This window comes from Dromaius novaehollandiae, chromosome 13 (genome assembly GCF_036370855.1).
Source record: "Dromaius novaehollandiae isolate bDroNov1 chromosome 13, bDroNov1.hap1, whole genome shotgun sequence".
NCBI lineage: Eukaryota > Metazoa > Chordata > Aves > Casuariiformes > Dromaiidae > Dromaius > Dromaius novaehollandiae.
The window spans coordinates 19504086-19531082 of record NC_088110.1 but is presented as its reverse complement, the minus strand read 5'-3'; the positions used below and the strand labels follow the sequence as shown (position 1 = coordinate 19531082).

At 40.4% G+C, this 26997-nt stretch overlaps 1 long non-coding RNA gene across 1 annotated transcript in view; it reads left to right on the top strand.

Moving 5' to 3' along the window:
* Positions 1 to 26997, top strand: part of LOC112987615 (uncharacterized) — a 701714-nt gene that overhangs the window by 26123 nt on the left and 648594 nt on the right. The window lies entirely within an intron of this gene.

Genomic DNA, 26997 nt, shown 5'->3' with positions numbered 1-26997 from the left:
TACAGTTGGTTTTAAAGGGTAACTCTTACTTTGCATAATCTGGCAATAATAAAAGCTTTCTCATCTGTTTTGTTTAATACTTCTATGCTTTGGAGAATGCTACAGCATATAACCACTGTTTAAGCAGTAATTGCCTACTTTGAGATACTCCCAGTACATGAAGCACATTGCTCACAAATAAGGGTTTTCACATGTTGAGAGGAAACTGGCAAATAGTTTGAATACATAATGGGAGCTATACTAAGGTTTCCATTAACTAGTCCAGTAGAAAAATGTTACAGTGGTCAAATATTTTGCTATTAAAGAGCTGGATAACAACAAGGAATGTGATTCTACTAGATATGACATCTATTTATAGATGATGAGACGTCTGCTCAAAACCAAGGATAGAGGATGGCACTTGCCAAAAATCGTGGTTTTGGTTTAGTTTTTCCTGGTTAAGTCAGTGATAGAATACACACTGACTTCAATATAAGCAGAATGCATCCAGACATGATATTCTTTTGAAAATTTTGCCATGAAAAGATATTAGGTCCAAAAAATATGCAGTCAGTATAAAATTACTTTTCATGTTAGACTAACTCTGTGAAGAAAGATTATTCAGCTTAATAAACATCCTATCTAATTTAGATAATCTATTAATTATAAAAGTTGAAAATAAATTTAAATGGTTGAAAACATCATACACAGTGATGTAAGTAAAGCACTCAAGACAAAAGCATTGAAATAGTCCAAGTTCTCATACATACCGAGAATAATATTATTGGCATTTCTAAAAACTTAGTAGAAATTAATATTTAATTATGCATGACCTACTCTTTTATCTTGACTCTGCTGCAGTCCTGCTGCTTGGAACTAGAAAAGTAACCTCAGTGGAGGAAGGAAAGTAGGCTCATTCATACTTACTCACTTGCAGAAGCCCAAAGCCTTCATACAAATGCCGTCAGCATTTATAAAACGTGTAAAAATGAGTCTGCTTGTTAACTGGTCTCTAATACAGTTCTTGGGATTGGATTCTGACATTCTGGTCTGTAGGTACCATTATATAAATATAAGGGCATGGGCTTTGGCCACAGATTTCTCTGCTAGCAGAGAAATCCTTTACTGTAGGAGGACTCCCTGCTGGGGCTTCAAAGCTGGACCTCAGCCCAGCATCTCTGTCCTTCTCACTAATGTCTGCTCTGTCTTCTGCACCAATTGGGGCTCTAATGAAGGAGAGGATCTGCTTCCGTACTGCCTGGTAGTTTCCTTACTGTGTTTCTAGGTCTCCGATATGATTGCTGATCTATACAAAGGGGAAAGAAGGGTTCAGAATGGTGTGCCTCCCGTGAACTTATTTCTCTGTCCAATAGTGAGTATTAAATATCTTATCCAGAATTTTAATGCCAAGGTTAAAACAATTTCTCCTTGAACTAGTTCACTATGATGAAGTAGAATTGTACAGGAGACAGATTGCTCTGAGAACAGAAGATTATTAAGTGCAATTCACTCTCTTAAACTGAGTAATATGCAATGCTAAATTGAGCTTTTCTTAGTGCTGGGTGGTCATTCTTCTATTTGCATGGTAAAGAGAGGGGATTTGAACCAAATTCCCTGCTTGGATATGATCATTATGTCAATTCCCAACATCTGAGCTCCTAATTATGATTTATTAAGAATTTGGCATGAAGCCCAGATCTCTTAAGGAACCAGAATTGACTGCCACCACCGGAATCATGATGACTCACATGTCAGACCATGTAATAGGTGTGGATCCCAGGGTGTCTGCCCACAGGGTTGTGTGACAGTGACACTTTTTCACATCATGACCAATGCTGGCTATGTCGTGTTGTATGACAGGAAAGGCCTACTCCAAGAGGTTATTATTGGGAATGTATGTCTGGAAGCGTATCACCCTGCTGCAGTGCACTGCCACCGCCTCCATCTGAATCCTGTGCACCACATGCAGCTGGTCACAGAATATAGATCCAGCCATCTGCATCTGCGTTATGGGATCCTGGAGCAGAGGAGGGGCTGTGACTCTGAGCTGAGGGTGTAGTCAGTATTGAAGTTGCAATGAAGAAGCATGAGAGAAAGGCCAAAAGACGAATTTTATATTTAGCTCATGAAAATTGAAGTGTCTAGACATGTAACAGGACTAGTTGCCTCCTATCTTTCTGCTGTCTGCACTGGCTATGGAAATTTTTGCCCAAATACTTCAGTTTAGCAGCTTTATGAATGAGTCAGGCATACTGATAAATCCTGTTTTATTATCTGGTAAAAAATTGGTGTCCAGTCACCCCATCATTCTTCCTAGTAAGCTGAAGCAGCAAAATATTTTTGGAGATTTTGGAAATTTTATGGATTGTAGTTAATTATAAAGAGCTATGTAGGATGGTTTTCAAAACATTCCTTGGATATCTAGCAGTTCATAGCACTAGAGAGTCATTATCTCAGTTAGTTACTGAGTACTCAGTTATTGTATAAAAACAAAACAGATAAAAAATCCTTCCCTCACTGCAATAAAATTATTCACCTAAGTTCCCTGCAGCTGGGTTTGTGGATAACCACCATGAGGGTGAACCTTCCAACTTGTATTAAGTTACTAGTTTCTCCAGTTAAATATGTGTTTAAATTTCTGCCTGCACTATTAACATATATTTGGACAGGGAAAGATGCAATCTCCTTTATGAGAAAAAAAATCAGAGCTCATTTGGGCCTGTTGGAAACAGAATGAGATGACTCCATTTCAAGGATTGACTCATTTGGAGTCGATCTCAGCATTTATACCAGCAGAAAAGGTATCCTGAACTGCTGTAATGGCTCTTGCAAATATTAACCTCTAAGAATTTGGCAGCGAGATGAGACCATTTAGCTGACTGATGCAAAACTGATCTCCTGCACTGAACATGTGGAGAATAATCATGTAATCCAGGTATCTTATGTTTTTTACCATCATTTAACTTAATTGAGCTTTAATATAACTAAATCATTTTACTTGCCAGATAATGTTTGTATTTACAAAGCTTACTAACATTTTTAAATGCCTGCCTTCGTTTATAGTCATATAATGGTTCTCTTAGAAGACTGTCTGTTCAGAGAATGACTCAGATTTATAAACTTCTGGAATAACTTCAGTATAATCATGTACTAAGTATCTAGAAGCTGAGGAAATACCAGACTAAATGTTAGAGGTATTTTCTATTCCTACCACAGGGCGAGTTCTGCCCTTTATGTGAAATGCAGGTGACCTCCATGCAGCTGCAGGGGAATTTGACCTTCAAACAGTATTTTTTTCAGCAATGACTGGGCACCTTCTTTTGTTTTTAATACAATGATATTAAATGATCACCTTAACTAAAAGAAAAATTGTAAGACTTGGCCTTGTACTTAAGTTTCATGACCTTCTTGTTCCTTGAATGAAAATACCATGTTTTTATCATACTGCAGTACACTCCATTTCATATCCCTTTCATTCCTTCAGCCAGTGGAAGTCTTCATCGCAGTCAGAGTTACAGTTCACCTGTCAGTAAGCATGGATTTTATAAATTCAGTACACTTCCTCCCTTTATATGTGGTTGCATGCTTGCTTCTGTCTTAAGGAAGAATTAGCTTCAAATTCCAGCTATAGATGTACTTGTTTCCAATTTGATCTGTAGCTGACACAGCTGTACAAAAAGCAAGATTTAACATGACCATAGGAGTCCCGGGGTTGGCATGCCGTAACTCAGGAACAGATGGGCCTGAGACAGCAGAGTGGTGATGCCTACGGAAAGGATACCAAAACCGTGCGGGATTTTTGCTATTGAAAAACAGCAGCCTCTTTGTAGAAAAATCACTTAACCAGCCCTTTCTTACTGTTGCACTTGCGAGAGCGATTAAGAAGTGGTAAACAGACTGAAGTTAAAATATTATCTACCAGGAGTAGATCCAAAAATTTGAAGCTTAGCAATTAAAGAATAGAGGGTGAACTAGTATTGGATTGACACTACCAGCAGTGACATTGCAGGCAGTGGCTGCTGAAGGAGTTTCAGTACTTTGATTTCTGTACAAGAAACTTTAGGAGTTTCATGCATTCTTGAATGCAGAGCTCTGTATTCATTTTCAGAGCCACCCTCCTCTTTTACGACATGCTGTCCTCCTTCTACACGATTTTGTTCTTTCACAATTGTGGTGCATAGTAGACAAATTTCCTGTAAATTGACACATAATGTAGGTCCTTGGTGTAATTCAGAAAGCAGGCTTGAAGCCTGCAATTGTATCCTCTGCGAAGATTTGACTTTTTGTGGGTGAATATTGTGTGTGGAGTTTTCCCTTCTTTGGCAATGAGGTGATCAAGTAGGTTGTGTTAAAAAACCAGCAACCCTAAAAATAGTTTATTTCACAAATTTAGTTGGATTTCTTTAAATATATTTATGGGCAAAGCCTGTGTTGGGGAGCTTTGAACAGGTAAAGACTAAAATCACGCAGCGTGACCATTACACTTCCCATACTCCTTTTTTAACTTTTTCGGAGCGGAGATGCGTAGCGATGTCAGCGCTGAAGTTCAGGCATGGCTCAGCCCGCTTTCTGAGCGGGAGCGGAGCGGTGGCCGGTGCCAGGTGGAGAGGGCAGCGGTGACGGTGGCGGTGGCAGTGGCGGTGGCAGTGGCGGACCTTCCCCCCGCGCAGCGGTGACTCACCGCGCGGGCTGCTGTGCCGGAGGCAGGCGGCGGAGCCGGCGGCGTGACCCGACGCGCTATAATTAGGTCCTGATGTAAACGACGGAGTTAAGCCGTAACTGCTCAACTTTCATCAAACTGCTTTTGTCATTGCTTGATGAGTGCTGCTCTACTGAGCAAGCAGGTAGCTTCAAAACCGTGTCTGTCGTTTTACGGTGACCTCTCTAAATAACCTGAAAGCGGTTTCATTTGGGTCAGATCAGAGCTGTTGGCAGGTCATTTGGCACATGTCACTATGCATTTGCCTCCAAAACGTTTAATCAAATATCCCCAGCACTCATTTAATACACTTAGTATAACATAAGACTGTCTTCTTTCCCATTTAAAACAAAATCGTAATAGGTTTTGGCTTTGGCTTAAAAAAAGAAAGGAAATGTTTAACTATGTTGATTTTTTAAGGATTAAAGTGACAAGGTCTGTCTGTATCAGGATGGAAAAATTGCTGTTTAGTTGTCGCTTAAGCGTTATCCTTTAAACTTTAAATACACCAGTGTTATGTTGTCTCGTGCCGTAACTATTTTCAAATTATTTTTGTGAGAGCTGAAAAGCCTGTCGTAAGAACATGAATTAGTTACAGAAACAACTTAAAACTAATAGTATTCTGAAAAAAACCCTAAGCTCTCCTGCTTTTGAAAATAGTTTGATAATTAAACTGAACAATTTAAAGAGTAAAAAAAGCAAAGCAATTTGGAAAGGAAGTAATTTGTATAACTAGAAAATATTGAAATAGCACAGGACTATTTCCTGCAGTGTAGGATCCTTTGCAGAGTGTTTCAAACTGTTGAACTCACAACAGGAAGTAATTTGCTGCTGAAAATAAGATCACATGAAATTCACTGCCTATAGTGATAAAAGGGAAGTACTTGGTAAAACTGCTAGTTAGTGTGAAGGCATCAGAGCGCTTTAATGACACTGTGTGTTTTAAATCAGCCTGGAGTGTGGGGACGGAGCGCCGAGGACATGACCATCACAAGTAGCAAGCAGCAGGGAACACGAGGCGCCCGGCGCATCCCCGGGCTACATGGAGCAGCTGCTTGCAGACACGAGGATCTTTACCATAAGTGCTGGGAAATGTGAGTCCAGATTAAAAGGGAGGTTTTAGGGTTGTGCACTGTCACACATACAGATACAGCGGTGCTGTTAGTGGTGTCAGTGAATAAAGTTCTTTCGAAATTCCTGCGCAGGCCAAGTGCAAGTGTGGACCTGTACGTAGAAGATTAAATGCACTGAATGCTGATTTGCATGTTTCCTCTGAAGGGACCATGGGAAGGATGATGTCTGAAGATACCTGATTATGCAGGCAGAGACAGTGAGCCGTGATACTTTTCATTTTGAAGTATTGCCCTTTAGAATGGAAATGGGACCAATGTTTTCAGAGATTGAGGAGAAAAGTCAGTTCTTAGCATTTATCAATGCAGAAGAATTCAAATCTTTCTGGAGTTCATGCACATAGTCACTCCTGTCAGCTGTATCAGCTACCACCCATGTCCAATTTACTAATGATTTGGATAAGGCAGATGGAGTTTTTTTATAGACCTCTTCATGTTTGACTTTGTGTCTGTTTTGTCTTTCTTTACTATTGCAAATCACTCTTGAAGGACCTCTGAGACTTTAAAGACTGAAACTGCTGCTTGACCCACCTTCCTCATATTCCAAAATACTTAAGGCAAGATCACTATTTTCCAAAACAGCCTCTTTTCTTAGGGCCTAATGCCAAAATTAGTAGGAATCTTTCTGTTGACTTTGGTAGCCCTTGCATCTAGTTATGATCTGTTGAGTACATCTTTGTAAGGAATCATTCTTGTAAATCATTTAATTTACCCATTCATTCTATGGTACTACCAGGCAGAGTACACTGTATTTAGATGATAGCTTGGCCATTCAATACCAAGCGTAAGAATAGGGTCTTCTGCTGTAATCTGCACTTAATTCACAACTGTGCCAGTATGGCACATTCCTGACACCTGTATCTGTGCTCCCAGTACCCTTTTTGATTTATAACAAAAGAAATTCAGTTCTATGCTTCAGTGTTAAATTATTATAATCTGAATTTTAATTAAAACTTTGTTACATAAGTATGGCATTTTAATGCTCTTACTAAGTAATAAAATAGTGTTTTATTTTAAATAAGTAGCTAGAAAGATGGGATGATAATGGTTGAGATCGAATATATTTGCACACATTTTGCAGGGGGAGAAATGGTCTTATTTACAGGTATACCATAGTAGCATGATTTATCAGTCTTCCTCTACTGTGTAACCATACCTGTACTTAAGTAAAAATAATTTACATTTCTAAATGAGTCACAAGTGCCTTATCAGTGGAAATGCTGTTGTTTAGTGTCATGTTTTTGGTTTTAGCAAGAGTCACACAGAATCTTCCTTGCTCTCACTGAGGTCAATTGGACTTTGGTAATGAAGTCATTTGGAAGGACTTAAGCCTTGATTAGATACTCCCTGTATTTGTGTAGGGTGTTATGACTGTAGGTTCATCTACTTTCTTGGGAAATTTCAATGTAAATGTCCCGTATACCCATTGAAGAATAGGGGGATTGCACTGATAAGAATTTTGGCTGGTCTAAAAAATAAGTAGTCCACAGATGTCAGTGGACTATGGGCAGACATGAATAGTTTTGTACTTTTTAAGAACTTTAGCTCTTTTCTGTTGCTTTACTCTAAAATCACAAAGCAACATACTTGGATTCTGCTACTGAATTCAGTTCAAAATACACATTAAGTAACTATTTCATTCCCTGAGTTCATGTACGGTTGGGACTCTCATTCAGGTGAAGGTTACCAGTAGAGTGAAACAATTTGAAGATCTATTTGCCAGAGCTCTTGTTAATTTTGCAGTTTCTGCTCTAAATCATTGTTTTTCCAATAATCTCCTTTAATCACAACATGCCATGCTGACACAAGTTTTCCTTAGTAAGCATGTCATACCTCGACATTTATGCATATTCATGGAAAAACACAGAAAGAATTACGATGTGAAAGTTGCTTCAGACCCACGGCAATCACAAGCATGCTGATAATTTACGTGTGTATTACACAACTATTTATTCAGTTTATTCAGCCTTTAAAAGGGGAAATATCAGTTACCAAAGCAACTGCTATACTGTGTGTTACTAATGCTATTTTTAAGATAAAGAACATTGGTAAGGCACACATATCAGTATCTCTTAGGAACAAATACACACTTTGCAATGGCGAAAAACGCCAGAACTATTATAATCAGTGCATTTGTAAAAAAGAAAAAAAATCAGACCTGTTTGCTATGTATTTCCTTATGATCAATTTTTATCACCGCTTCTACAGCGTTGTAAAATATCCTTGCAAAATTTGTGGGTAATATTTGGGAGAAGAAAACAAAGGGAAATAATAATGTGACAGCAATGGCTAAATCAAGTACATCAGCATTCTGGGTAAGTCAGGTAGCTCAAGTAGCATTTGTTATCCAAAGTGTGCAGCTGAAGAGTGGCAACATTTGTGTAATTACTGAGGAAGGCTCTGTATAAATACAAGCTACTGACAGTTCTCCTCCTTTTTTTCTGCTCCCCCCGTAGAGCACTGCTCTGTCGCTGCTCTGTGAGTGGAGAACATAATATGCTCTGTATTCCCTGCCACGGAGCAAGTGCTAGGGACAGAAGATGTTTGCATATCGCTGTTATGGGCCAAACAACTATGATTCTGTGTCACAGTGGAAAATAATAGCACATGATGTAAACTTCAGTAAATCATTTTTGTCCTAAGTGCACTCATAACCACGTTACTGACTTTTAAAATGCCTGTTTCTACTCTTTGTTTTGGCAGTCCAAAGGGCACAGAAGAATGTGGTCAGTTTAGGAAGAGCTGGATTTTATTAATGATATTCCAAACCTTTTCTGCTAACAACTTGTTCATGACCAGACTCTCGTTTCCTTGATCCTAGTTGTGTTTCAGGATTGTTTACAACGTAATAGTCCCCCCAAAAGTACTTGTCCATGGCTTGCTGTGGCCGATGCAGTGTGAGTGAACCAGTGAGGTGACTCTGATGGTCTAAATCAGAATTTAGATGTTCTGGAACAAACATTTTGGGTGTGGGGAGAAAAGGAGTTACGATTTGCCCTAAGTCAGTCCTGCTCCCTATCTGCAGAAAGTGCTGAGGCACCTCTTTGAAGGACCAGCCCATTCTGAATTACTGACTTCAATGAAGTTACCCGTTTGATTCTGTAGCTGAAGAGCGGGGCCCAAAATTAGCACCCAAGAAATGTTAAAGTAATTCAATATGCATAAAAAATGCCAAAAAAAAATAGAGATAGTTTGCTGTTTTCTTGTTTTATTTTAATGCAGCATTTGCCTAGCTCTGGGCAAGATTTTCAGAGCTGTGTAAACAAGACCACTTCCAATGAAAGAAGTGGAGCTGGGTTTTTCCTACAACTGTTCGTGATCTAGTCTGTCTACTTAAAAAAAGAAAAAAGATCCATGGGAGATTGTTAATCAGTCCATAACTTCTTCACTCATTTATGCAGCTGGCTGAATAGTGCTAGAAATTGTGTCATGTCTTATTTTATTAATTATGTTATTAATTGAATAACAGCGGTGTTTGAGTCCATTGCTAATCTAGTGTTAGTCATCTGTCTGCTCAAGGGCAGTACGAATGTCCCAGGCGCTTGGTTCAGGCGTAGCCATCCATAGGTATGTATTTTGGGAAAAGCATGAGCCATGGATCAGTGCACGCAGTCTCTTTGTGGCTGGGCCCTGCAGAGTACTGCAGGAGAGCTTTTGTCTCTTAAATCAGGATTAAAATGCATAGCAGATAAGTTGTCCAAGTCCACGCAGTCAGTGTTCTCCGTTTTCTCTACACATTGTAAAAACCTACTGGTCATTGGTAGAAAGTAAGTCTGAAACATGTAAAGATACTTCATTGCATTTAATGTGCCTGTGTCATACTGGAAATGGAGAACATGAATTCCAAGAGTGAGTTGCTCAACAAAGAGGCAGAGATGTGAAAGAAGATGGGGGAAAAAAATTCATCTGTTTTAATTTCTCTTTATTCTTTAACTCTCGATACTGAGGGCTTTTCCTGGCTCCCTCTGCTGGCTATGAAGCTGGCCTAGCATGTTCCCCCCCCCCCCCCCCCCCCCCCCACGACAGTATTATTTTTGCTGATTAAAATAGCTATGGCAGCTCTCTGTCTGTCTCGACTTCCCACCCCTCACTGTCCTGCTCTGCACATTCTTCTGTGCTTGAATACACAATTGTTTTTATGACTGATTCCTCTCTTTCCTTGTAAGATTACTGTGTGATTCATATTTAAAAATGAATCCATCCTTTTAAAAAGCAATCAGTTGTTCCAAGCACATAAACAAAGGAATGAAAAAAGAGAAAAAAATATGAAGTTCCTGAAATATTAAGCAGTAATTTCCAGTATGAACTGACTCTTTAGCCACATTGAATTTAAATAATGAGAGAAAATATTAACAACAGAGCAGTAGCTGAAGCCCAACCATTCAATGTTTGTATTATGTTTTATACAATGCCTCTTTTCTAATCATCTTAGATTTGAAATACTGCATCTGCTTTATAGTATTTAAGCAATAGTAATACTTTTGCCTTACATAGAATTTCCATCTCTAGCACACTTAAGTACAAACTGATTAAATCTGACAGTGCTCTTTTAGAACAGGTAATAAATACCATTACAGAGATATCCCAGAACATCCCCGGTTTATAGAAGGGGATACTGAACTGCCAAGATTAAGCAAAAATACAGAAACAACCCTTGTTCAGATATTCATTTTTTAGTCTGAATTTCACCATCTAGATCCAATTTCCTACTGCATGTGTAATCTAACACAGTTATTAGTATCTAGCCAGTCATTAGCACATGTAGAGCCATGGTACGTATACATGATTTTGGCATTTACATGAACATTCCCATTTTAAAGAACTGTTGAAGGAGTAGCTCAGTTGGCTGGTCTTGCCTCCAGCCATTGCAAAACAATGAGCACTGTGGCCACTGTCCTGGGCTAAATTTTTTGTATGCACTTTTCAGCGTTCCTTAGCGACTTAGCCCAAGTCCTGTGGGTGTTCCTAACCCTCTTTGAGAGTTTTGAAAATGTCTCCCTGTACCTGTGAGGCTCGCTGCATTCCTAGAGCTAATGGGTAAATATGTTGATGAGGCACAGAAAATTCTGTCAAGTTTCTTATATAACTCTTGCTACTATAGTATATGAATGCTGCAGGCTCTTGGATGTTTCTGTCCTCCCAGCATCCTGCTGAGATGCTATTATTGCTTGGGTTAAAAGTTAAGTGGCTTTGTGTGTGTACACACTCCAGTCAAATATATGATTGCTAATAATCTGCATAGCATGAATGGAAAAGTATTTCAGATGTGGTAACCCGGAGCTAGTCACTCACATTGGGTTTGAGATGAGCTGCTACAGTCTAGGCTGAAGTCTGCTCTCACTTCTTAAATCTAAGCTGTTCTTCTTCTCATAAGACTTTTTTGGTTGTTTTTATCTCCATTAACAAATGGATATAAACTTAACCTTCTTCAAAATTTTCTATCAAAAACTTTTCTATTTTCTGTAAAGTTGTTTTTTTTCCTAAGTGAAAAATTTAAGCTTGTGATAAAATAAGACAATCCTAATCAAAGTGATCAAAATAGATAAAACTAAGTAAACAGTTTGGGAATTCTGGTTTTTTTTTTTTTTTTGACAAATCTCTGCATTTTTGGTGATAGAGGGATATAGAGAGAAAATAGCAATTCTGTTATGTTCTAACTAACTGCTCACTTAAGAATAGTTAATATTCTGAACCATAAATTCTCATGGTACTATAATCAGTCATGCAAACTGATATATGCAGTTTTGGATCAGTCGTAAAAACCGAGATCCTTACCAGATCCTGCAGCCCTAGTTTAGAGATCTGGAGTGGAGTCAGCTATGGACTGCAGGCCAAATTCAATCAGAACAATTATGAAAAAATGTATTGACAATATTGAGACCTTTACAAGTTTTGGTTTCTGAAAGAGGACTTCATTTCCAGATTTTCAACAGAGGGGCTAGTGCACTCTATGCTTAATAATCCTTGTCCTCGATAATTGACTGTAAACTTCCCATAGCTGGTTTGCAATAAATGTCCCAAATTCACTGTCACTTGCACTCAAAAAATGATTTTAACACCTCATTTGGGATGAAGTTTTATAATATCAAAACAAAACCAAAGTTAAATCAATGAAGTTACACATGGATGAATTGTTACTGCCCTACAAATTATCATCATTTCATAAGATGCCCACCACCACCTATCTGGCTGCCTTTGGCTGTTAATTTCTGGCATTTGCTGCTATGATTTTTGTTGGAAGAGCTCCTGCGGTTTCAGAGACCAGGGAAATAGGATCTTGTCTATTTAGTTAATGAAAAGCTGCAGCCTGATGACAATTTACATGTAGACCGTTTACATCATTTTATTTGGATAAAATATCGTAAATGATGTAACCTGCATACAATTTCTTTCCTGCAAATGTGAATAAAGAGAGATTTGACATGAAGGTTGTTCGTATTTCGGAGAGTGTTTCTAATGCATCTGTCTCCTTGACTGTGCTTACAGATTTTCAAAGCCATATCATTGCGCAGTCTGTTAAAACTAATATAAGGAGCACAGACTGTCAGTTGGTGGAAGATTTGTGGCTAATTCCTTGAATTTTTTGAACTTCTTATCATATTAAGAGCATTTCTGATGGAAACAAGATGGCTAGTAGAGAGATATCAAGGGTAAGAATAGGCCGCCTTTTAGTAAGGTGACTCTATATATGCATGTCTATCGTTTTGCCTTTTAATTCATTTTAATTTAAAAGGAGAATCATTTAAATATTAATATACTTTTCCTTCAGTCACTGGGTCTTTTCTGCTCTTCATGCTTTTTGTGTTTGATAAAGCTGTCTTTTCACCGAGGCTTCCCATGTGACAGATGATATCTATGTATCGCCCTGCCATTCAACGGGAAGCAAATGGAATAGCTTATCTAATGTGACAGGTACAGTCGTCTGGTGTCAAAGCTGTGACAGGACTGGCCAGGATTATCTGGATGAGTGGTCATCTTGATGTTGCAGCGTGGAAGGTGTAGGCCTCATGGATAAACTGGAACAGCACAATGAGCTGTACGGCCGCTGAAGTGGAAAAGATGAGAGAGACTGGATGCTAATGTGATACATAAAGACATCAGAAGCTGAAGAGTGAAATTAGGATAAAGGTTTTGGGGCTGTAGGTAAGTGTAGTGGAGGATGTATGAAATACGTACCTTTTGGCAAATCTGGTAGGCATTATTTGCAATAAAATAGAGTGTAAATACATTTGTTTGCAGTTAGGCAGATGTCTCTACAGACTGCTATTCAGCATTGCGTGTGAATCAGTGGAGGAGTCTCCTAATGATAAGACTAATAAGGTGTAGAGGCAAGTGACTGAACAGTCAATAGTATGAGATACTTTACTAAATATAATTGCGAGCAAATGAATCAAACATGTAAATAGCTTAAAAGTTGGTTTGTTGTGTGGCTGTAGTGAGTAGAGCACTGTCCAACTTGAAATGAGAGTAGTTTTACAGTAATTTTCATATAACATACAATTTTGTAGCTGCAGCTGGGATTTTCAAAAGAGCCTAAGAGTGCTATATTCATGGACATTCGTTTGGAAATTAGCTACCTTTGGGAAGGTGCTGCAAAGAGCCAATAAATAGTGTCAGAACTTTTGAAATGTCTGTGTAAAGAACCTGAATGTGTAATTTGTGAAAACTGTGTATGTGGGTTGCAAGCAGAAGGAATGACATATTTAATGTATATGATAAATGAGCTTTTTAATCACAGAAAAGGCAACCAGTGATCGCTTTAAAAGGGAAAAATGACTTTTTTCTTGGAAGAGGGTCAGAGAGAAACAGAAAACCATCAGTGATCTATGTTTCAACAACAGAGATCAGGAGAAGGAAGGCGCTGAACATGCTGATGGATCTACTGCTGCACAGCAGAATAGACTCAACAGCACATGAGTGTAACAGCCCAGCAGGCTGCAAAGTTTCATCAGGTGCACTGTGTTTTCTTAAATCCTCAGCTTCTGAAGTCATATGGATATAAAAAAATCACAGCTTTCATCTGCAGGGAAGTTAGTTTAGTTTTTCTGTAGTAAAACTTCCAGTGTTTAACCCCTTAGATATCTGTCATGTGGCTTAGGCCAGTCTGATGATTCTGGCAAACCTGTCATGCACTTTTTCCAGTGGGTGGGATTGACAGCAGTGGTAATGGTGTGGTCAGAAGAATACTTTTTAATTTCTGACCCAAGGGCATTGCTATATAACATTGTAGAGACCTTCATGGTTTGCAGAGAAGAAAAGTGTGTGCAGGATATCCAGAGAAATGGTATTTCTGCATGCCTCTACTGGCCCAATAAGAATTCACCTACATCATGTGCCACTCAGCTTTTCTTGGGAAATGAAGCTATAAAAAGTAGCCCTATGGTTCTGCCCTGGTGCTTCCCTCCCAGGCAGGATGCCCGGGAGTGGCTGCTGACGCTCTGTAGGCAAGGTCCTGGGCTGTAGGGAACAGCAGGTTGCAATCAATGCCAGGCTTGCAGTTCTGTTAGTTATATAACTTTTCAATAAAAACATGACTGTTAAATACAAGTTCCTTATACCGTAGTGACTGGAACAGCACCAATGCACTGTGATTATACACAGGAGCATCTGTGGGGTCTGAGAAGGAGAGGTGAGATGTCTTTTTACTGACTATTTTTGGCACCCTTTCTTGGTATTTCTTCTATTTGTAGGCCCTCTGTGCCATTTTCTGATGACAAGATCCATCCCTGAGGGTACAATTGATACTAATGAGATGTAAATGACAGATGAGGTGACAGATTACAGTGTCATCAGCCAAAGCAATAAAGAACAGTATCATGAATAAGCATAAAACATTCACAGGACAGAAATGAACTGTAAATAGTATTGTTGGACAGGTTATTTTTTTAAGAGGTAATGCATTGGAAAAAAAGATAATCAGAGCATGAAATATTAGCATGAAATGGCTCTGACTATTGTAGATCTTAGCAGACACTTTTTAAGAGTATATATTGTAGGGGATTGAGGAAGAGAAAGATGATTCATTTATTTATTTAAGAGTGACAGTGAAAGAAGACACGTGAGTGGCAATGGCAAGCTGGTATTACACAGCTTCTCTTTATGAAAAAAAGGTTTGATGTTTCCATGGGTCATCGCATGAATAAAGGAAGAAAGGAAAAGATGATGTTTAGCAAAGGTCATGAAAGCTTTAATTCTGGCAGTGCGTGACATATGTCCTGATGTGTGAAATAATCACGAAGCCTGGTGGAGTGTGAGATTTTCACCTATTTTTATGAACTAATTCATTCCTGTCCAGCCACTGACAAATCTGCCTCATTTTCCAATCACTAAAACATGTAAAAGCCGACGTCCAACTTAGTGGTGCCTGTAGGAGCCCGGACTTGAGAAATGGGCTGAGCACACGAGGATTGGTACATGGGCAGTTCATTTCCCCCCTCATTCTGGCCTAGATTCTCCACACATTTTGGCACAGTGGTTCTTAGTCTGTTTTGTGGCTGATACTCCTTTGGTTTCTACAGATTAGTGCCTTCAGCTCTTGCTGGCATTACACACTGGAGCTGCCATTGCTTTTCCTCCTCCCCTCGCCCCGGTGCTGTTGTCGGCACAGGGCCTCATTTTGGAAGTGTAGCTCCAAAAAGCTAACACAAACGTAACTCGCCCCCCTGCCTTATCTACAACGTGCTGTTCTGCATCCCAAGGACAGGAGAATCGCTTCCCCAGAGCGGCTTGTAGTAAGGCTTATCAACTCAGCGTAATTTGCGTAAGAGCGGCTGCGTGGCGTCTTCGTGAAAGCTGCCTTGTGCCTGATCTGCTTAGAGCACAGGTGGTGGTTGCTCACGTGCGTGTGTTTGCATCCCACAGGCTGCCCTTAACTACAGCTGCCACCAGCGATGTCAGTGTGTGAGACCGTCGTTCAGCTGGTGCCATCGATAAGTTCCTGGTGGCCTTAACGAGGTTCCTGTTCTTCTGACATTCACTGCATTGGAAATGGCATGATAGTTACAACTAGAGAGCAAAAGCAAATTTATAAAGACATAAAAAGCCAAATTCCTTTTTTCTGTTCTCAGTGTTTTTCTCCTCTTGCTCAAAGAAATCACTTAGCAATTGCTATTCTTTTCCCTCTCATCTCGATTTTGGAGGAGAGCAGTTTTCACAACCTGTGCGGTAACTTGTTGGCCTTGGTTGTACGTGATCTAACAGTAAACGACTACTTTAACAGGAATGGTATCAAGCATATGCTCTTGCAGCAGTTGTATGGAAGTATCATCATGCTCTGCACACTTGTTCTCTTACTTATTTTCTTAATTAGTAATGACTGTCTTCAATGCCTCATTGAGATGCTTTTGTAATAGCTCCCTCTTTTCAGGTGCTTGTCATTCTTCATTAAATGCCTCTTCAGCTGAAACTTTTTCTGCATAGCGTAAGTTGAAAGGTGAATTGTTTGGGAGGTATTAAGTAACAGCTGGTTCATATGTATTTTTGCAGTATGGGATACACAATAATTTTACATTGCAAAATGGGGGGAAAAAAGGATACATTTCCTATGATGAATTTTTGTGACTCTGAAGGGTTTATTAAGGACTAGTGAAGTTTGGATCAATGGAATGAGAAGAAGCCCTGTGACTGGATTTAGCTGAAGACCTGCATTTGTGTTGTTTCTGCGGGAATGCCGTCAGCTGGATCCCACTCCTGTTCAGTCAGCTGGCTGGAATCAGCTGGATCCACTTCTTTTGGTGTAAGTGGGAGTTGGAGTGGGTTTGAGTTGCATAAATTGCTACATCTAGATAGTGGAGGGTGGAATTTCAGTTCCCTTTGTATTTTTTCTTCTGAAAACCAGATAGATTTAAAAATATAATGCTATTAAGATTTTCATTCTAATATTTTAGCATCAGGAAAAATGCAAGTTGTGTTTCATTAATTCTTGGTCTGCAGCTTGACAGGATTTCATTGTTCCTATTTAGGAACTGAAATTGTATTACCTGGGCTCGTAGGTCACTGTCTGTCCGATCGGAAGACAACAGCTTTTAGAGACTTGTTTCTAATGTGGGTATTTAAATTAAAAATTCATAGTTCACTTTCCTCAGATACTCTGCAACGTTCCTTTAAAACTCGGTGTTCCAGCAAGCGATCTTCGATTGATACAATATTCATGGCAAGTAATCACAAAAGGTTGTGATGCAGTCAGAGCAGATTTGTTTGAAAGTTCAGTGGCATTTGGTTGGGAGGATTTGCTGAGAGCTTGTTTCTCCCTTGGTGAGGCGCCGTGGTGAAGTCCACTGTCCCACTCTTCTTCGTCATGTCGAGTTACGCCTGGGCTGCTTATTCTGGTGTTGATGTATTGGGTTACTCAGCATCCTGACAACTGGTCCTTTAAAAATCGTTAGCTGAAATAGTTTGGCTTTTCTTATAGTACGTGCATGTAATGAAGCCTGTTTGCGTTGATTCAGTAGCAGCGTGTTTCACTGGATGATCTGGTTCCTGCAGCTGTCCGTCATGCCTCTGTCTCTCCGTGTGAATAGCAAAATTGCTTGATTTAGTTGTGGCTGCTCGGTTTAATGGCAGTGGGCTTGGGGGTTAGTAATCAATTCAGGTACAACTCTTTATCTACCTTGCATTTTTGGGAATTTTTTCTGGCACTAGCGGAAGGAGAAGAATACAGCAAAACACTCCGCTTTTTCAAAACATCCGTTGATCTTCTGATTTGACAGAATTAGTGTTGAGAGAGTTTTGTTGCAAGTCTGCAAAATGAAACTGGCAACTCATCCTCAGTTCCCTCCGGTGACGACTTGAGTGACTTATATAAGGATCTGTGTAGCTGAATATGTGGGGAGATGATTTCTGACATTCCCGGCTTGGCGAAATGAGGCATTTTGAATGGCTGGATACCCTAGCTTTCAGGTGGTGCTGATTTTTCTCCTGTCAAAAATAACAATAGTTAATACATGTTTTCACATTTAATTATTTTAATTGCATTTTAATTTTGTTTTCTAATCAGAAGTATCACTTTCTTGCTGCTTGAAGGATTTAAGTCATTGTGAGGCATTTCAGTCACAGGTGTTTAAAGGACTGAATAAGGTTGAAATAAACGGATGAGGTTGCACGACGGTGTTTTCCCATCTGTTCTGCAGGAACTCGCCTGCCTCGAGCGCTGGAGTCGCGATGAGATGGGGCTGGGAGAGCCTCACAGGACAGTCGGCTACGGACCGCAGAGATACCTAGACAGCAGTGTGGTTGCCTAAAACGTTCTAAAATGAAGCTGAACTATGAATGGACTTATTTATTTGAAGCCAATATTTATATTTATTTTAGTTGCAAATTTTTCTAAATTAATTGTTGCTCTTCTTTGTCCTTTTGAGTAAAAAGCAGGCAATTTCTTCCCTTACCTTGACCATCACAGGCGATTCAGAGGTTTAAAGCACTCAACGTTTTTATGGATACTGCTACATGTGGTACACACACAGGCATCCACGAACTCTTACAGCTCTGCCTGTTCTCTTTTGAATTTGTCTTGGAGTTTCTTTTTTCACTGGCTTCCTTGTTTCTTTGCATTCGTTTAGCCCAGTCCCCGACTCCTCAGACTGCTGTGCTCTCATCGGTTCGATTTCCTGATCCCGTTCAGTTAGTGGGATTTCCAATACCTCTGTTTAATTTCGGCTCCTGGCACCCTTGTTGCTTTGCCTCTGCCAGTCCCATTTGCTTTCCTTCTCGCCTCTGTCTCGTGAGCACGGTCTCGCAGCTGAGGTGGAGCCAACTCCATTTCCTGCCCTTAATGTACATTCAAGGGAGCTCTTTGGTTTTCTTTTATACCCACCTACTGCTCCCACTCGCTGTGGTTCCCTCATCCTGGAAACGTCGGCTTGGACTGGATACGCGAAGGTGCTCCAGGAGCTCTGCTCTCCCCGGGGAAGATCGCTGCAGCGGGCTCCAAGTCGAACGGAGCGGCTGCTTCGAGGAACAAGCGTTGCAATGCGTTCCATAGCAGTGCAATTTGGATGAGGTATAAATGAGTCATTTAAAGCCATTCCTTGTTTTTTCTCTGCACCAAATGTGTTTCTGAACTGAGAGAGTAAATGTGACACAAACCTGGAAACGAGACTCCAGTTCATTGTGGCATTGCGTGGTTTTGTTAGTGTTGCAGACTGCTTATGGTATGGTTGCTTGACAGTTCGGAATAGGTTTTGGTTTGCCTCCACGCTTGAAACTGAATCACGCGACTTTCCTGTTTTGTTAACATATGATCAGCAAACATAACTCTCATTACGCTGCATATGTAATACCCATAACATTGTCAGTTGTGCCCTGACATAACGTGTAAAGACGCAGAGGATCACTTCTTCAGTAGCTCTAAGCCGGTGCGGATGCGAGGTATTCTGGCAGCCAGACACTGGCATACCAGATCTTTCTCCCCCACCCTTGAAATAGAAGAAGTGAGGTTTATGTGAGTGTTTTGGATGAGTAATTTTTAGGTGGGATAGAAAACCAAAGGAGATGCTGTTCTCCAGGCTGGAACAGAGAAAGCGTATGTTGAGGCAACACAGAGACTTGTGAGCAAATGCTTCAGCTGGAGTTGCATAATACCTAGTATTGAGGGGAGGAAAAAAAAGAAGTAATAATGCAAGCTTCTTGCTCTTTCTCTTCAGTTGGGATATTTTAAGCTTTCCAGTATCAACTACAGTGACCAGATAGTTGTGGATCAGCATTAGTGTATCTGTCAGATGAATGCAGGGTACAAGCAGCATTTGTTAGATGGAGTATAGCAGTCTCTCTACATAATACTGTTTTAATTATTGGAATAGTTACCAGAAACTGCAGCCAAAGTTGTGCTAGGCATTGCACAGATGACCAAGTGGAAGTAAACTGCACCATTTCCCACAACATGCCAGAGACAGAGCTGAAAGGGAAAGCCACCGGCTTTTGGGCTCTTGTCCCCGTGGACCACGCTACCTTTGCGTTCAATCAGCGGCTGCAGAAGCGAGCGTGTGAGAAGTGTGTGGTACCCATCCTTACATCTTTGCAACAGTTTGTAAAATAAGTATTTCTGAGAGGCTGCTGGGAGTACACGTACACCTTTGGTCTTAAAAAAGAAACAGATAAGGCTCATTTGGTGGTAGCTTGGCTGTGGAGGTGACTTTGGTGTGGGTGTCCGGGCTGGCAGGGAAGGCAGCAGCACCTAATCATAAGATTAGGATTTGCTGGCTTTGTGTCAGTGTGCGGAAAGTCCTACACGACTTACCATCGTTTGTTTGTGTATTTTGTAAAAAAAATAAGCTATATATATTCCACCATAGTGATTATTTAGTGATTTTGTAATATCGAGATCCTGGTACTCCCTGGTTTAGAAAGCTCTGGAAAGCATGAGGCGCACTTCAAATGTTGGTTTTAATTTTGAGAGAAGAGACTAATGAAATTGTGTCTGGCGATAATAGAAATATGAATGTGTTGCCCAAGACAAGTTAAAACGGGGAAAGGCAAATATAGCAGTGAGTCAGCCTTTCAGAGCAGATAGATAGTACAGACCTTTACTCTTGGTGACACTATCGCAACGCACTCGCCTGGAAAAGTACTCTACCAGAGGCTTTTTCTGAAGATGTCAGAGAGATAAAAACACTAAGCGTAGTAGCTGTATATATTTGGAAGGATCAAGGGAAGATTGAAGAAAAACTAAAGAGCTGAAAATCTAACCTCAGATGTGAGGAAAATGTTGGACACAAAAATAAATTACAGCTATGGAACATTTAGAACTGCAGAATTAATTATAACCTTAAGAGACGGCTGACAGCGAGAGCCTGCCGTGAAGGCATCGCGGTGCTGATGAAGGCCAGTCGCAGAAACAGAGCGCTCACAAAATTTCTGCTGAATGACACATACGAAACTGCTGGTGCATAACCCTGGCACGGAGTTACACAACCAGGTGCGCAAAGGAAAGGCGTGTGCCAGAGGCCAGGCGGATACCTGACTCGTGGCTGATATTACATTTGCTCTCTGTGTATTAAGATGAGTTAGTTGCCACAGTTACAGACACAATTATCTTAAAAATTAGGCCTATTTCGATGGAAATGTTAAGTTCAGTTTTATTTTTATCTGACATGTCTACTTACTTTTACTGTCTCCTTTTGTCAGAATTGTTCTTCAGGTTGACTGTCACAAGGCTAGTGTGGATTTATGGCAGATGTGAACAAACTGCATTTGTAATATGCCACCGAATAGTTGGGGGATAAACTTAGAAGCTGATCTACTTACTCTTGTCTGAAGAAAGCAGTTGTAATTTTTTGAGTTAAATATTTTCTATGAGCAGGAGAGGAACTACTAAAATACTTAAAAATTACACTAGGTTTTGTGAACTAGATAACAGGGAATGTTGTTCCAAAGTGTGAATTCAAGTATGGGTAAGAAGTGTGACATTACAAATCTAAGTGATAGTTGATTTTTTCCAGGAGATGGTGATCCTAGATGAACTGAGCATGTCTTTCATCCTCTAGCTACAATACGCACTTGTGTAATTTTATTCAGGTCATCAGTCTAAATTATAAGTTTAGGAGTGAGTAGACATCTGTGGACTGTACTGGTGTGTGATACTCCCAGACCTCACATCAAGGATGGGGTGGTGGTAACCATGGTTAGTAAGATTACTGTTCAGTTCTGCTTGCTTATTTGTGATGAGGATCATGGACTATGAAATAGCTGGAGCCTGGATAGATGTGGGACAGACTCGTCAGTAAATTTAAAAATAAATTTAGGATTTAGTTGAGCATCCTGAAGATGGTATGAAGGCTGTTCTAACTCAGTTGCCCTCTTCAAATTTTCGTATACATCCTGTGATCAGCTGAAACCATTCTTGTGGTGCTATTACAAATCTGAGCAGATAGAGAATATGCTGTAGGTTTTGTCTCTGGAGATAACTGCACCTGTGCTTGCTTCTTTTTTTAGAGAGGGTGAGTGAGTTTACAGTTCAGTGTCAGGGATATTAGAATATTTGGACAGCAGCTGCTGAGATTATGTCCTGTTGTTCACAGCAAAAGCTGAAAATTAGCAGAAAACATTTCCATTTCTAATTACAGCAGAACACTTATTCTGAGATGGAGTTGTATGCACTGCTCTGCTCTGCAGGTTTCCCATTTTCTCTGCTAACATCTGTAAATAACTTTCAGCTTGTCCCTATTGCTTCCCCAGCTGCTCTATCTCCCCTGTTGCTCATGTCAGAGACAGATGAGTTTCGGAGGGAGCACAGGAAGATGGGAACGGAGCGGCTGCAGATCCCCACAGAGCCGTCCGCATGTTCCAGTTGGTCACCAGCGTCATGCCGCATCCCAGAGAGTCTGCAAGTTCGCTGAGCGCGTAGAGGTTTCCTGAAAATCCACCCTGAGCACTTACACATGATCAAAAGGAAGAGAATTTAAGAGTTTACTTTGTGTTCAATAGCAAATTGTCTTCCTTTGCTGCCTTTTATTCTGTTTCCTCTGTGAGTTTTATCTTCCCTTCGTTTAAGTTAACAGCGAAGCTCAAATTGGCTTATGTGGGACCAGATCAGTGTCCGTGCCAGGAGGCATTATTTTAATAGGGTAATAATAATCTGACATTTGGTGTTTTATGTAGTAATAGCATGATATTTTGGGGAATGTATTTACCTGCGAGTTCTTTTTGAGTTTATGAAGCATTGTCTGATAATATTTGCCCTTGAGGATGTGAAATCACCTACAGACTGTGTCAGGTGTCTTACGGACTAGTGAAATTGGAGGGTCAGTAAACATGGGAACCTAGTCCAGTGTGAGCAATGGATGGTAGGAGAGCTGGTCGTTAAATAAGCATAACTGTCAAATTAGTCCTCAGATATTTAGAAGGTGGTAATTTCCCTGGAAACAGGAGTGAAAGGCTGTGTTAAGACTGGGTCTCCAGCACGGCATATGCCTTCCAGGAAGGAATGCAAATAATCTCGGAGAAAGAGGAGAGACACGGAGGGCTTTGCCTTGTTGGTAGGAGGGGTTCTTATAGCTGTAGGACCAGCTGAAGAAGATGGAAACTGCTTGCCTAAAGAGGAGAGTGAAAGAAAGGAAGCGCTGCTCAATCAGCAGTGAAACTGTGCACAGGCGGAAGGAGTAAAGTGCTGCAAAGGCTAAGGTACAGAGCAGTGCTGGAGTGCCCTTAGGCCAGTCAGAGCTTGGATGTACCTGCCAGTGCTGGCAGGTCCGAAAGCATTAGGGTCAGTGGTGGTTGCTGCACGGCTGATGTACATGTGCACAGTAAATCTGACACATCCCGGCTGGATCAGACACGCTGCACATTCGCACACAGACTCTACATCATACGTGCGGTGAGGTTGAGGCAGTGGTCTCTTTGCCCACGCGATTCAGCGTTTTGTGAAATGGCCATTTGCTCAGGATTTCTCGACATCCAGCATCTTGGACAGATCTATTCAGTCCCTGCTCAAGGCAGCAGAGAGAGATTTCTTGCTAAAAGGCACAGACTGGTATCCGCCCTGGGAGAGCTGGCTCTGTGTGAACATACCTGCATCCCGTGCAGTTGGGACCCAAGCACAGCTGCGTATGAGCTCTACCAGGGAGAAGTAACAGTGCGACTACTCACAAAGCTCGCGACCTGTGCAGAATAACAAGACTGGGTTCACAAAGCCTCTTCCTATTAGCTGGAAAAAAAGAAAAGAAAAAAGTTTGGATGAAGGTCAAACTGAATAATACTCTATTTATTTTTACAGATGCCTCTTAGTCATGTTCAGTTCCCTACTGTCTCTCTCAAATTTATCTAGTCATCATTTCCAGCCCTCCTGTTCCAGCTTTGCTCCTTCTTATTCCTTTCTGTTTTCCCTTCCTCTGTGTGTACACAGGCTCCAGCTCTTCCTTCATACTCCTGTCCCATGAATCAGTATTTCTGCAAGCTGCATTCCTTACGTAACAGGATTTGGGTTTTTTTTCTTTTCTTCCCACCATATGGGGAAGGTGAGTCCCAGTGCAAGTGGAGATACACATGTCAACAACTGGTTCTCATGAAAACTGCAGAGCTGAAGGTTTGCTGCATCTGCATTTTATTTTAGTTTAAACAGTTTACTCTCTTGTACAAGTTCCTGTGAAAAGTAGGGTGTTCTTGTTGTCTCTGAGTTTCATGGACACTTGGAGTGGTTCACGAGAGAGATTTCTATAGTTAAGGTTCCTGGGTGAATGAATAATATGCAGCTTAATAAAAGGTGAAGCAACATGGATAGTGACCAAAAATAACAGCACAGAACAGTTATAATGGCTTTCATCCAGAGTTCGTTAGAGACAGGAGTCTTTTCGTTGGCTTCAGTGGGATTTTATCAAGTCTCCTGAGAATACTGTACAAAAAACTAACCTCAGACAGCAAGCTCTCTAACATGCTGTACTTTAAGTGAAGTAATAACCATCAGAAAGAAATATTGAGCTGAAGCCAAAGGCAAATGGAAATCGGGTTATGCAGGTACAGTGGAGCTGTTCCATATGTCAGATGAATGGATGTATGTGACAGTACATTTTACACGGTCAGGGACTCCCTGTGTAGCTGGGACGGGTGCCTTTCGCAGAGCACTCGCGGGGTTGTTACAGTAGTTCCTCAACAACATCTGGGTGTGATGACTTCTCCGAATGCAAACTCTCGGCACACACCTACCGTGGAAGGTGTTTCAGGTGACATAATGCTGCCAGTGACACTGAAAAAGATGTCTTGGCTTTCTAGCTTCAGTGTTGGTGTTCATTACAGAGACAAACCAAAAAATATGTCTGAGTCATTAGCAGCAAATTATTTTACTAGCAACAAATTATTTTACAAAATGTTTGCAAAATGCTAAATATCTCAAGATGTTTGTTGAGCAGAAATAAATACTGAAAGCAAAATAATGGTAATTAAACCCTTTCTTGCTCATTCAAGATTAAAGATGTAAAGATTAACTGTCATATAAATGCCTGAATAAATGAAATAGATTAGGCAAGTATTATCTGAGTATTTGCCTGGCTATCTGGCTTTCTCAAGATCCTTAATTATTGACTTTTCAAAACTTGTTTCTAACTGACTTTAAATTCCCAGTATCATAGACTAGTTTAAGCTTCAAGGAATATCTAGAGTTGTTTGAATCACTTACCAAATTTCTTGCTGCCAAATACACATGTAGCACAGAATAATTCGCCCTCAGATCTGACATGCAAGAGATATGTACTAAAAATTGAGACATTGTGTTGAGATCAGCTAGTTTAGAAACACCTCGCATAAATTATTTCCATATCTTTTCCTGAGAAAAGGTAAGAGTTTAATGCAGCAACATAATCTGTTCTGAGTTCTACAAGGTGGAAAACAGCACAGCCAGTAAGTAGAAGCTTAGCCTGAAAAAGTGGGTTAATTACTTTTTTTAAAAAAAGAGGTAGCCAGTGGTAACCATAATTCTCCTGCTATATAGTTTGCATAAAATTTCTTTTTATATGAAGCTGAAAGATTAAGCATTGTGCTCTCTTCAGCATGCCTGGAGTTGCATAGCATGAGGTTATATTTAACAGAAACGTTACATGTCTGATTAGTGAGATATGCATATACCTATTCTGTTCACTGTTGTCTCGAATGTGATGGTACATAACCTAGCTCTAGGGTCTCATGATGTTTTTGAAAGGTGCAGACAACTGTGCTATTGGGCATCTTTTCAGTATACCAAGAAATGTGCCAAGAAGTTTAAAATATTACATTCTTTGTAAAATTCTGACAGTAGGATCTCAAAATGCAAAACATGCTAAAAAAACCATCCTTTTTAAGTGGTAAAGGTGTGTGCCTGTGTGTGTGTGTGTATATATATATATGTATATAAAGAAATTTATTGCTATTTTGTAGCTGAGAAAACTGAAGCGTAGACAAAACTAAATTAATGACCCACAGTCAAACAAGGTGTCAGTGAGAGAATTGATAAGGAAGCCGCCAGTCCTGTTGAGATAGGCTGAGCAAAAGCTTTGGCTCCTGGCTTTTACAGACATAACACTGAGCATAACACAGGTGCAGATTGCTTAAATGCGCTGGTCAGGTCACCCCTTCTCCAGATAGCTTTGGCTGGAGCTCATGAACGTGGCAGAAGTTCTCGCCAGCCAAGTCTGAGCGCAGCTTCTGGCCGCTGCCCTGTGCGGCCGCTTAGGTGTGGTAGCCGCAAAGCATCCGACCACTGCTGCACGTGAGCTGGTCTGTCCTGCCCTCTGTGGAGGTGGGTGAATAACCGGATAATGTGAGGAGGGAAGAGGTGGAGAAGGGAACGAGGGTCAAGGCCAAGCCTCTTGCTGTTCTGCAGGAGCTTAGTGCCATATACTTAAAAAAAATTAAGCTACTATATAATTTCCTTGGTTCTTTCAGTTATACAAAACATGTTTATTGATCATTATTCATATTACAGTAGTCTCTTCTCAAGCTGCAGCACAGATTTACTTGACAGGCTGAAGCATCAGGTACAGTTTTGTGAACAGTTTAGATTTTTGCAGTGACAAAAAGTAATGTACCTGGCACCTTCTTCTAGTGTTTCAGAGATTTTGCTGTAATTCCTTTCACAAAGGTCTGTAAAAAGTCAGTAATAAAGTACTATCATGGCAAATTAAAAGTGGAATTTTGAAGAATGAAGGCAGTTGCAATTTCTACTACCACTGAATTAATTCATATTAATATTTTATTATAAGAAATTCGCTGCCTCTCTTTTAGCTCCAGGTAACTTCTGACACGAGGTGCCAAGTGGAAATATCAGATCTTAATCAACAGATGCCAGTGTTTCTTGTGGCAGAAAATTAAATTGATCAGATAACATGGTTAGTGCTAACTTACTGAATCTTAGTTTTTTGACAACTGGACTGTGTTTAATGACAAGCTAAAAAAAAAATTGAACAGATGCCTTCCCCCCACCCCAATGAAAATGCAATTTTCTTTGCCACTGGGTAGGACCAGGCTGTAACTTCAGTCTCTCCTGGTATATATGCTGCTCCAGGCACAGGATTGAATCACGGTTCCTTCCCTTGTCCCAAGGGAGAAATAATACGCTTCACTCCTTTTTTATGAAGCAGCTTTGTTATGAGCAGCTAGCTTAGATGATGAGTGGAAATTCTGCTTTCCAAACTGCAGAGTACATCGCAGCAGGGAGCTCTTAGTGAGTACCCTATACCCTCCCTCCCCGGCCGCGCGGAGCGAAGCCAGACGGGGTGGCCAGTCCTGTCC